Here is an 11,313-nt window from a genome sequence, read left to right as displayed (position 1 = left end):
AAGACTGACATCCCATAACTGAACTGAGGGCGACTGTGTGCTTTCCAACTGCTAAATCAACAAGGTCTCACATGAGTAGTGCCGAATGGTGTGGTTGACTGATTTCATGAAAAACTAATCATGTATTCATCATCGAGATCAAACACTTCCCAAGTAATTATTATCAAAACCAATTTGATAAGACTCGGGAAGTGGCATTGCTGATCTAATCAGAGGTAGAACAGAAATAGTTTTCTCAGCTTTTGTAAACCTTAGGTAGGCGAGCACAAAACTGTAATTGTGTTTTATAATTAGGAAAGGCAAAGTTGGCAGGCTGCAATCAATTATTTCAATCAATCATAACCATTTTAGCTTCCCTCGTTATTTACTGGAATGCACATTTTAAAATTGACTTTTCCTATATAGATCTTATGGTGGATTCTCTAAACTGAAAAAAAGAAAAAAAAGTAAATTTGTTGGATTAAACTAAGCCCTGGGAGAAGTTAGGCTAAGACAATGGTATCATCCTCCAATTTGCTTAATTCTTTTACTTCTTAATTCTTCCAACTGGACATCATTCTTTTTCCTATTACATTGGCAAAAAGTGAGTGGTTTCCCAAAAAAATCTCATTTTACTTCTAAGTTTGTGACTAGGAATTGAGAAGAGTAACAAAAAAAGGTCTCAGAAATTTAACTTGCATCCTTCTGAGATATAGTCATAAAAAATACCTTCTATTTGTATAATATCAGATAGTTTCTGAAGAACCTCTCATTTGAGAGTCACAATATTCCTCTGCTAAGTAAAGCTGTGACCTGGAGTTTACTATATGAATCATAGTAGAAAACTTACAAATTATATTGAATTCAGATACGGAGGAATTTTTATGAAATGATTACAACATGCAAATATGTCTTCAAAGTTGCATTTTTGAAAAATTCTACATGTAAAATTGACTGTGGATAGAATTCAAATTTCCCATGGGCTGATAATATTTTCAAGGTGCTCCTAATGTTTTAGTATTAAATTTCTCTTGAACCCTATCTTCACCATCACTCCCCTGCCCACTGCACTCCAACAGATACACACACACAATCTGTTTTTCTGTTAAGTAAGGAGTTGTGAACAAACAACAAAATGATGAAATGATTTAGGGGAGCATTTCTTACAAGAAGTCCTATGTGGATCATTTTGCAAAGCAAAGAATTGTTTGCTAATGTGAATAATCATCTCCTAATTTATCTGTTTTGTAAACATGGATTTTCATATATTGGCTTTTCTTAAAACTGAGCCCAGAATGTATTAATAACATTGTATGTTTTTGCATTAGTTGCTTAAATGTAAATGAATTAAGCTAATGAATTAATAGATCTTGTTAATATAGACAGTTCTGGCTCCTATACTGGTTTCATTCACACATTCTTCCATATAGGGTTGGAGAAGTGAACTCAGAAATTTACCCCTATGAAATCACATTGAAATTGCTTTAGTTTTTTTTTTTCCCTAGGAGAATCAGTGGTGGAATTTGGAATTAAAAAGGTTTTTGCCTAAAGGAAAATCTATTCATTTACATATAATTTCTCTAAAATATTTTAGGAAGGTTTTCTTTTCATTTCAAATGTATTTTACTTGGAAGACATACATATGCACATATATTGTCTATGTTTTCACTGATTTTAAGTGACTTTACAATAAGAAATCATGTAGTCACAAAAACAAATTTCATGTTTCTGCATGAGCAAAGTCAGTTTATTTTTGGAAGTCTTTTGAATACACTCATGGTCTTTTGCAATGAGATCAAGTTTTTGCATCTAACTTGGGGAACTCATTGATTTGAAAGGATGATTTGACCTCTTTACAGAAAAACACTTGAACCAGAAATTTTTCATTTATCATTGTATTCTGTGTCAATAGAGATTTTATTTCACTAAGTCAACTTTAAGGTTTTATAATAATTTTAATAAAACAGTCCACTGATTTATGTACCACTTAGACTAAAAAGTACTTTGACTTTTGTAGATGGGATTTATAAACTAGTTCTATGGATAAAGACCCTAATTGATTTTTGAAGTACTTCCTAAGGCCAGATTATAGAAGGATGACTTGAAGAAAATATCTGACCTAAAAGGCAAACATCACTGTTGATTTTGGTAATTATAAAATTTTATTTTGCTAAGCATTTTTAAATGAATGAAAATAACTTCAATATCTGGGTGGCAAAATATGTGATGTGTCACCAGCCAAGTATTTTTGAAGCTTAAAATGATGGATCTTGTTGAGTTAAACTAATTTCAACCTCACACTTCCTCTCCTTTCATTGTATACTGCATAATTTAAAGTACTGCTAAATACATTCCTTACAGTGTATTTATTTATGAATAGCTTTCTATGTTGTTTTCAGATTATTGAATCATGACTTCTAAGTTTTTATTCCCCCAAATTATCTGTCTTAATACTTTATGTGTTTGGTAGCTGGGAATGATATGGATTTACTGTTTGAAAATATGTTACAGCTTTTGATAAGATCAACCAATTAATTAGTTAGTAAGCATTTATTAAGTGCCTACTATTCACAGGCAATATAAAGATGGAAATGAGTTCAATTAATCTTCTAAAAATTATTATTACCATTGATATGTCTAGTAACTAGGTAGACCAATAAGTCTGATTAGCACTAAAAGTCAACATCATTTTGTCAAATTCTTGGATTTCTCTAGCATATTCTTTAATATTAAATAATTCATCTGGATCCTATGCCACAAATCAAAGTAACTTGAAGTACAATAAGACAGAAAGCAGTCATAATTATGGGAAAATAAAGACATAACATATTGATTACAATATCCCAAGAATAAAAATGGGGCATACATCCCAAAGGATACAATGTAACCTGTATGACCCATGTAAACAATGTTTCTTTTTTACAGCATTTGAATATAATTTTCATAATAGATCTGATTAAATCTCAGCTATAAGATTATTATACACAAATTGTACACTCCTGTTCTGTAACTTAGTCAGTGTTGGCCTCCCAGGCTCCTGATTGTTGCTTTCTAAGATGTGGCTGTATATCACAGCCAATTTTTGCCTTGCCTATTGTTTAGACAGAGATCAATGGATGATAGAAGTCTGTTGATTCTCAGGGATTTGATATGATGGCTCACTGTTTCCCTTTCAGATAGTTTTTTGAAAGCTGCAGAATTTTCCTATAACTTTTCATCATAGCAGAATTTCTTTCAATTTCAGTTCACTTGAAGAGAATCTCACTGGCTTGATGTAGCACTTATCAACAAGTGAATCTGATGACACTGTTAACCCTTTGCCATCTTTTCTGTGAGAGATCATGTGCTGACATATATTAACAAGAAATTGTGCAAGTTGCACATTTCAGACTGATCATTGAGGGGAATTTGAGCAATTGAAGCATTGACAAGTGTACTTGCTTTATTTATGCTTGTGTATATCTGGTGGCTTTATGCCTTGTGTATTTCTCATCTTTTAATTCTTTTGCAGTACCACACAAAGCTTAGACTTCCCTCAATTTGCTTCTTATCTTTTCTATTTTGCTAGAAATCATTTAGTAATGTAGCAATGGTTATGGTAGAATAGCTGCATTTTTTCCTCTCTGTGGCACTCCCAAGTGTTCCTTTTCATTAAAGACATCTGCATTGCTGAAAACACAAGAGAATGAGCCAGGTCTGTGGGGAGCAACTACAAGTAAAAATAAGACAAACAATAAGGAAAGATTTAAAAGCTGAGCATGTCAGAAGTAACAGAAGAGGTAGATGAAGCTCTGGGGTGGGGGCAAAGCTCTCTAAGAAATATGACTGCATGAAAAAAGAGGAGCTCAGTGTATGTTTTCAAAATGGGTGAGGGGAACCCTCATACAGAACACAAACAAAAGATTTGTAATGGAAATAAAAGTGTGGAGAAGGAAGCAGGACTGCTGAGACAGGAAAGATGAAAAAGCATTAGTTTGCCATGAACGACGCTAAAGAGATTCTGGGGTGAAAAGGGAAGACAGAGAACATTAAGAAAGGAAAAACAGTAGCTGTATAAACCTACTGTTGGGGTCAGGCTTTTTTGAATCTCCAACTATATTCCCCACTCCAACTAGAGAATAGAAATCTAGTTATGTCCTTCATCAAAGATGTGTTTATTGAAGAAACTTTTTGTAGGAGGTAGTATCCCCTCAGTTTTTGCACTCTAGCCAAAAGTTTAACATAGTTTCCTATAGAATAACTTCTTGTTAAAGATAGTTCCATAGTGCAATTGGTTTCCTCCATTGTATTTAAAGTGATTTGCAAATTGTAATGTTACACAGACAGCTAGGTGGCATAGTGGATATTTTGTTGAGCTTGGAGGACTCATCTTCCTGAGTTCAAATCTGACTTCAGACACTTACTAGCCATATGACCCTGGGCACGTCCCTTAATCCTGTTTGCCTCTGTTTCCTCATATGCAAAATGAATTGGAGAAGGAAATGGGGAACTACTCCAGTATTTTTGTCACAAAAATGCCAAATGAGGTCATGAAGAGTTAGGCATGACTGAACAACATTACACAGGTGAATCATAGGATCACAGATTTAGAACTACCAATGCCTCAGAAGCCATCTATTCCAAACTAGCAGTTTTACAGATGAGGAAACTGAGACCTCTCGAAGATGTACTTTGCTCATCAAGATCACACAAGTATTGAGTGGCTCAGGCACAATTTTATCCCAGATCCTGACTCTAGAACCAATGGGTTTTTCTCCCCATTATATATAAAGGTGAACTATTATGGCTAGGCTAATGATGATGATGATGATAATAATAGAATGATTAATTAATCAATCAAAAAGCATCTAGGTGCTATTAAGTGTCAGACATTGCGCTAGATAAAAAGACAAAAATAAAACAGTACCTGTCATCAGGGAGCTTACACTCTACTATGACACAGCTTGGCCCAGTAGCACAGGCCTCTATACCCCTTAGATTATGCTCAGTAGGTATTCATGCTTCAAGCCAAGTAGGAGTCAGAGTTAAAGGGCTGCCTTTTGAAGATGATGAATAGTCCCCTAATTCGCTGCTTAAGCTAGAAGGACTGGTGATTTGATATGGAAAAGGGAGGTACAAGCTACTGTTTTTTCTTCCTTCTGTCACAAAATGATTTAAATCTTTCATTGCAGTGGAAAAGCTCCATCCTCCAGTTCCAAGCCCACAATAGATCCATCTCTTTCCAGGCTGAGAAAAAACTCCTTAATTTCCAGTGCCTTTATCCACTTAGACACTCTTGAAAGGCATCAGGTCCTAGGTTTGTCTGAATGGCTGTTACACACTTAGAAGTATATAAAACATAGTAATGATGATGATGACGATGGCAACAATAAGAACAAGAACAAGAACAACAATAATAATAATAATAAATTCCACACAATGTCAAGAAACATTTTTAAGTACATACTATGTGCCAGTTACTGTGGAAGCCAAAGCCTTTTACCCTTTTGCTTCACTGAGAGTAGCTTCTGCCATTGATATAGTTTCTTAAAAAAACAAACCAAACAAAAAAAAACCCTTGCTTTTTAAGTAGAAGATTTATTCCCAGTTCAGTATTACTTTGATGAATGGAAAGTGAATGGGAATATTCAGAGTATATTTTTATTTTAAAGTTTTGGAAATAATTTTCTATGATGGAATGATAGTTTAGTTCAGTCCATTCATTCCAGTGTTGTGACTTAATAAAAAATAATTGCTGACACAGAGTGGCACCTGGCTAGAACCAGAATTGGTTCCTGCTGGCTTTATAGAGCTAGTCAGGGACCTGCTTTTCATGCTGAGATTTTGAGTGACATCTTTTCTATCCACTGGGGTTTCTTTAGCCATTCACTTTCTATCCCTTTCAATTGAACCTTAATTCAAAGACTGGGATTACAAAACTTTTTTTTTTAAATGAACTAGCCAATCAGCAGAGATTGATTGCCAGATAAAGACAGGATATCTGAAGTCCTATGGGTATATGTAAACATCACTGGCTCACGTGGCATCAATAAATGCACATGATTCTTTATAACTGTTGAAAAAATCAATATCAATCACACATGCTCATTATAAAAGCTACATGTTTTGTATTTAATACTCACCAATGTGACGCCTAACAAACATGCTTGAACTAAACTCCATTTTCATTTAATTTCTGTCAGAGCTTTAAAAAACAAAAACCAGTGGCTTTTGTCTGACTTTCTTTTTCAATGTTAAGAAACAACAGCTCAGGTATGGTTTCTAGGAAGTGTCAAAAGAAAATTGTCCTGTAGGAGATGGTGACCTCTGGCCCCTCTAGATTGTAATTTTCAACAGAGGGTGCAAACACTAGACAGTTGCTCTCTCTAAAGAAACTACAACTCCAAAATTGAACAGTTCCCACTCACAACATGGGCACACAAAGGCATAGCATTCTAATTGCTTGATTTTTTCATATCTTCACAGGTAAAGAGTATTAGAAAATTACATAGTTTGACTTGTCTAATAGCCAGGTTACACTGTAAACTGATTGAGTACTTTACATTGAAAAGATACAAAGAAGTAAAGACTGGTTTAGCCCAGCTAGGGTTTTTTTTTATGATCTGCTTTTTCTTCCTTATTATCCTATGTATTTTTTGTTAGAGGGGGAAAATCACCAATTTTTAGTGATGTGTAGACGGTAAGTGCAGGGAGCACTGGAGCTTCTTTTTATTAAGATTTTATATAATACTTGGTGTCTGTAATGTGCTTTCCTATCAGCTATTGGTTAATTAGTTATTTAATTAAATTTAGAAAGATATAGAGTGGCCTAGGGTGGTTGCAGTGGCTTTTAAACTAGAGCCACTCTGAAGCCACTTGGCTTCTTCAAATAATCATTATAGAAGCTCTGGCATTTAAAATAAAAATTACAAGCATGGAAGTCTTTACTGTTCATCTTGACTAAGGAAAAAAAAACAAAACAAGTTACCTTTGCCTTGTTTTAAGAAAGAGCATGTATTCCCCTCCATAAGCTATGAGCATTCCTAAAAAATCTATTGGAGAGGCAGAGTGGTGTCTTTTGGAAGCATCAGAGATTTAGGAATGAATGGGACCATTGGAATATCTAGTCCAACTTCTCACATTTTATGGACAAGGAAGTGAAGTGGCTCAAAGAATGTGAGTGACTTATCCAGGGTCATGTAGGTATTTAACAGCCAAGCTGGGATTTGAAGTGAGGTTCCCTGACCTGAACTCCGGCATGGCTACACGATATTCACTCTTTTTTTCTTTCAGAGAAATGAGGGTTAAGTGACTTGCCTAGGGTCACACATCTAGAAAGTGTCAAGTGTCTGAGGCTGGATTTGAACTCAGGTCCTACTGAATCCAGGGCTTGTGCTTTATCCACTGTGCTATCTAGTTGCTCCCATGATATGATATTCACTCTTATGGGATGAATCAGTCCTTTTCAGCATTCCGACTACTTACTATCTAATCCTGAAGCTTATATCACATTGGTATTCAATTTTTATGACAAATACGATTTCACTCTACTGTTCTTTCAGCATAATATACCATATACACCTATATAGGGACTTGTCATCTTCTCCATTACAATGTAATCTTCTTGTGAGTTGACATGGTTTTACATATTGTATTTGTTTCCCCAGAGCCTAACACAATGTCTGGCACATAGTAGGGGCTTACTTAAATAAATGATTGTTGAATAGTTTATTGATATTATTAAAGTTAGATATTCACATGCATTCATTTATAATTTTTTTTTTGAGGGGCAATGGGGGTTAAGTGACTTGCCCAGAGTTACCCAGCTAGTAAGCGTCAAGTGTCTGAGGCCGTATTTGAACTTAGGTCCTCCTGAATCCAGGGCCAGTGCTTTATCCACTGTGCCACCTAGCTGCCCCAATTGTTTGTAATTAATGTTCTCCAGTACTATCACCCTGCACAGGGTATTCACAGGTAGAGAAATGAAGGCATAAAGTTATTCAATATAGTATCTCATAGTCAGTCGTTAAAAATGTCACTAAAGCTCAGGGTTAAATATTTAGACTTCTGGGTACCTTCTATGCCTTTTGATTAATGAAATGCTTAGGAAACTATGCAAGGACATTGTGATAGACTTTAGAAGGGCCTTAGTTTTCAAAGAACTTCTAGTCTCTGGATTGATGATGGAAAATTTGCCATTTCAGTGAATGAGTATTATTAATTTTCTTTGTTGATGACTGGGATAGCTAATTCATTTAAAATGATGGGGCTTTGTGTGAGAAAAGAGAGGGACCAGCACATGGTAAATCAGAGTTTATTCTGTATATATAAGATATTATGGGGGAAAGTTATACCAATAAATCGTGGAAACTACATGTTTAAATAAGTGACTCACAATGACTCTTTAGAACAAAGAAAAAAGATCATCATCCCAAGAAAAAGTCAGAATGCTCTTATGTGTTTGGTGGAATAGGATTCAAGTCTCTCGAATGTCTCTGTGTTCATCTATTTCCTCATATTTTTGGTTAAGACAGCCATCCCTGACATGGCTGTCTTGACCAGTAGCATTTCATACACTGGGAAGATGTGGGAAATCTTCCCTGGGGCATTGTACTGTAGTCAAGTTGGTCAGTGAGAATGCAAGAGCAGACCTGTCACTTGTACTTTGGCTTTGAAACCAACAGGCTTCACGCCTTTCCCTGAGCTGGCTAAATAAGAGCATCAGTTCATATTTGTATTTAGCCCCTTACAAAAGACTTCCCTCAAATTAACACTGGGAGGTGAATATCGCAAGCATCATTAGCCTCATTTGACAACTCCCATACATGGTTGATGGCAGAGTTCCTGGATAGGCATGTCCTCCCTCTGCCAATGCAGATAAGCACTGACTCTGAAACTCACAGTCTTAGTCTATGGTGGCTCTTAACCTGGGGAGCCATGAACTTTTTTTTTTAACATTTTAATAACTATACTTCAATAAAATTGTTTTCCCTTATAAACCTCTACATTTTATGTCATGCTTTAAAATAACTTTATTCTGAAGAATCCATATATTTTGCCAGATTGCCAAAGGCTTCCGTGACATAAGTTACCAACTTCTGTTTTAGAGGGTCAGCACAGTATCTGGTATGTAGTAGACACTTAATAAATGTTTATTGACTGAATTTTAGAGAGTTGCCTGAAGCACTGAGTGCTTCAGTGATTTTTGAGTTATACAGTTAGCTGGTTTGTTGTTAGAGGATGGGATTTGAACCCAAATTTTCAGATTCTCTATCCACTATGCCACATGATCTCTATTTCCTTACTTTTTTTTACTAATGCATACCACCTGTCCATGAACATACCCACCATTAGGTCCATGACTATCATCAAAGTATTAGCTAGTCTTTAGCCTCCTATTCCATCTTCGGTAACTATTCCAGGGTAATTTTTTGCTTGTTACAGTGGCCAGGAGTGGGAATGGTAAGAAACTCGTGGACTGTTCTCATGGTTTCTGCCATTCTGACTTTTCTATTCCACTTATTCTACTCTGGCTAGAAGGGTACAAGCCAAATAGAAGTTTGTTGGGCACCATGAGTTTTTGTTTGCAGTGACCTTAAATTATATATGGCACAAATGAGGGCTTTTAAGGCTACAAAATACAAAACAAAAAGACTTACTAGAGGAAATAAGTCATGCTTTGGGGATTCATTAACCTCTAGAGGTTGATATCATGGGGGCCAAACATGATCTTCCCCAATATTCCTGTGCTGCCATTGCCAAAGACAAAATACTGGACTGATTCGGTATGCTATTTCTTCCATTCTTACAGCTATTGTAGGGATCAAAGCTATGAATAAAAATAAGCTCCTCTTTACTTTTGAGGTATCCAAAAGAGAATATCTAGCACCTTAACAGGGTATTCGTATTATAGGCACATGAAATCAGAAGGAGATCTGACAGCAGACTACCAGTATCCCTCATACAAGATGGTGATATTTTTCAGGAGATAGAGTTTCCATATTCAGAGTTCCCTACATGGATGAAATCACAAGTCTCCATTCCCATCCTCCAAAACAAAACAAAACAAAACAGTAACTTACTAATATGGTAAAAAATATTAGATGAAGTGGAGGTGTTCTGGGTGGTTGTATAATTCTGAGCAAGTTGGATATCCAATCTGGCCAGTGAAAACTGACAGATCTGGGAAACCAGTCAACTAGACAAGGGAGAATTGAGCAGGCACAACAGGCTGCCTCCTCAGGGCATGTAAAGGCACCAAACACAATGATTTTTCTAGAGTCCAACTCTCATGCATCTGTGGCCAGTTGATTAGAGAATGGGCTATGAGACAGGATGTGTTGGTGAAGTTGTGGGGCCACAGCCAAGTCAGACTGTACCCCGCGGTGAACATCTCTTGCCAAAAGAAGATGCAGCTTCCATTCCTGGGATTGCAGCAACTTACAGTGCTAAGTTCCAGCTGCAGCTGGCAGAATGCAGAGCGACAGCCCTGGAGGGAAGCCCTATTAGTCCCTGGCTGTGAGGCACAGCTCTGGGAAAGCCCAGTTTTGCACAACCGTGGCCATAGTCTGAATGCAGCCAGCAGTAAGCAAGGCAGCTGAACTGAGAGATCACTACTTGGTGGGAAAGAGACAAGAGATTGGAACATTGTCGAGCAAACATTGCTGAGAGAACCCTGTGGGCTCAGCAAGCTGGGCAGGGGCTAGTGTTGCTGATCAGCCTTGGCCAGGGATATCTCTTGTGCATAGGGCTTGGCAAAATGACAACCTAACGATCCAAACCAGGGGGCTGCTTTTTTCATAAACAGCCTCACAATCTTTCTCTTCTAGTAAAGGGTTGCTCATTGTTTTCGAGCTAAAGTCTCTATTTCTAGAAAACAAAGAGAAGGATAACTTTTAAAGGAATGTTGACATTGGACAAGAGAGTCACTGATGGGGGGCAGCTAGGTGGCACAGTGGATAGAGCACTGGCCCTGGATTCAGGAGGACCTGAGTTCAAATCCAGCCTCAGACCCTTGACACTTACTAGCTGTGTGATCCTGGGCAAGTCACTTAACCCCCATTGCCTCACCACCACCACCACCACCAACAACAACAACAAAACAAAAGTCATTGATGTCTGTGAATATCTACCAATAGAAATAGGTAGGAACATGGTTCCAATATAGAATAATTTATTGGTTAGAAGTATGTAGTTTGTGCCCTTCAGAGATTTATGGTGAAATGTGTCCCCCGCAACTGAGTGTGAAAAACAGCATGCTCTTATTTCTTTTTAACTACAATTTTGTCAAGGAGCATGGCCATTGTATGATATGGCTCAGTGGATAGTGTGCTGCACTTGAGTCAGGAAGATATA

This window comes from Dromiciops gliroides, chromosome 3 (assembly GCF_019393635.1).
Source record: "Dromiciops gliroides isolate mDroGli1 chromosome 3, mDroGli1.pri, whole genome shotgun sequence".
NCBI lineage: Eukaryota > Metazoa > Chordata > Mammalia > Microbiotheria > Microbiotheriidae > Dromiciops > Dromiciops gliroides.
The sequence above is the reverse complement of the archived record's forward strand: the minus strand, read 5'-3'. Positions refer to the sequence as shown.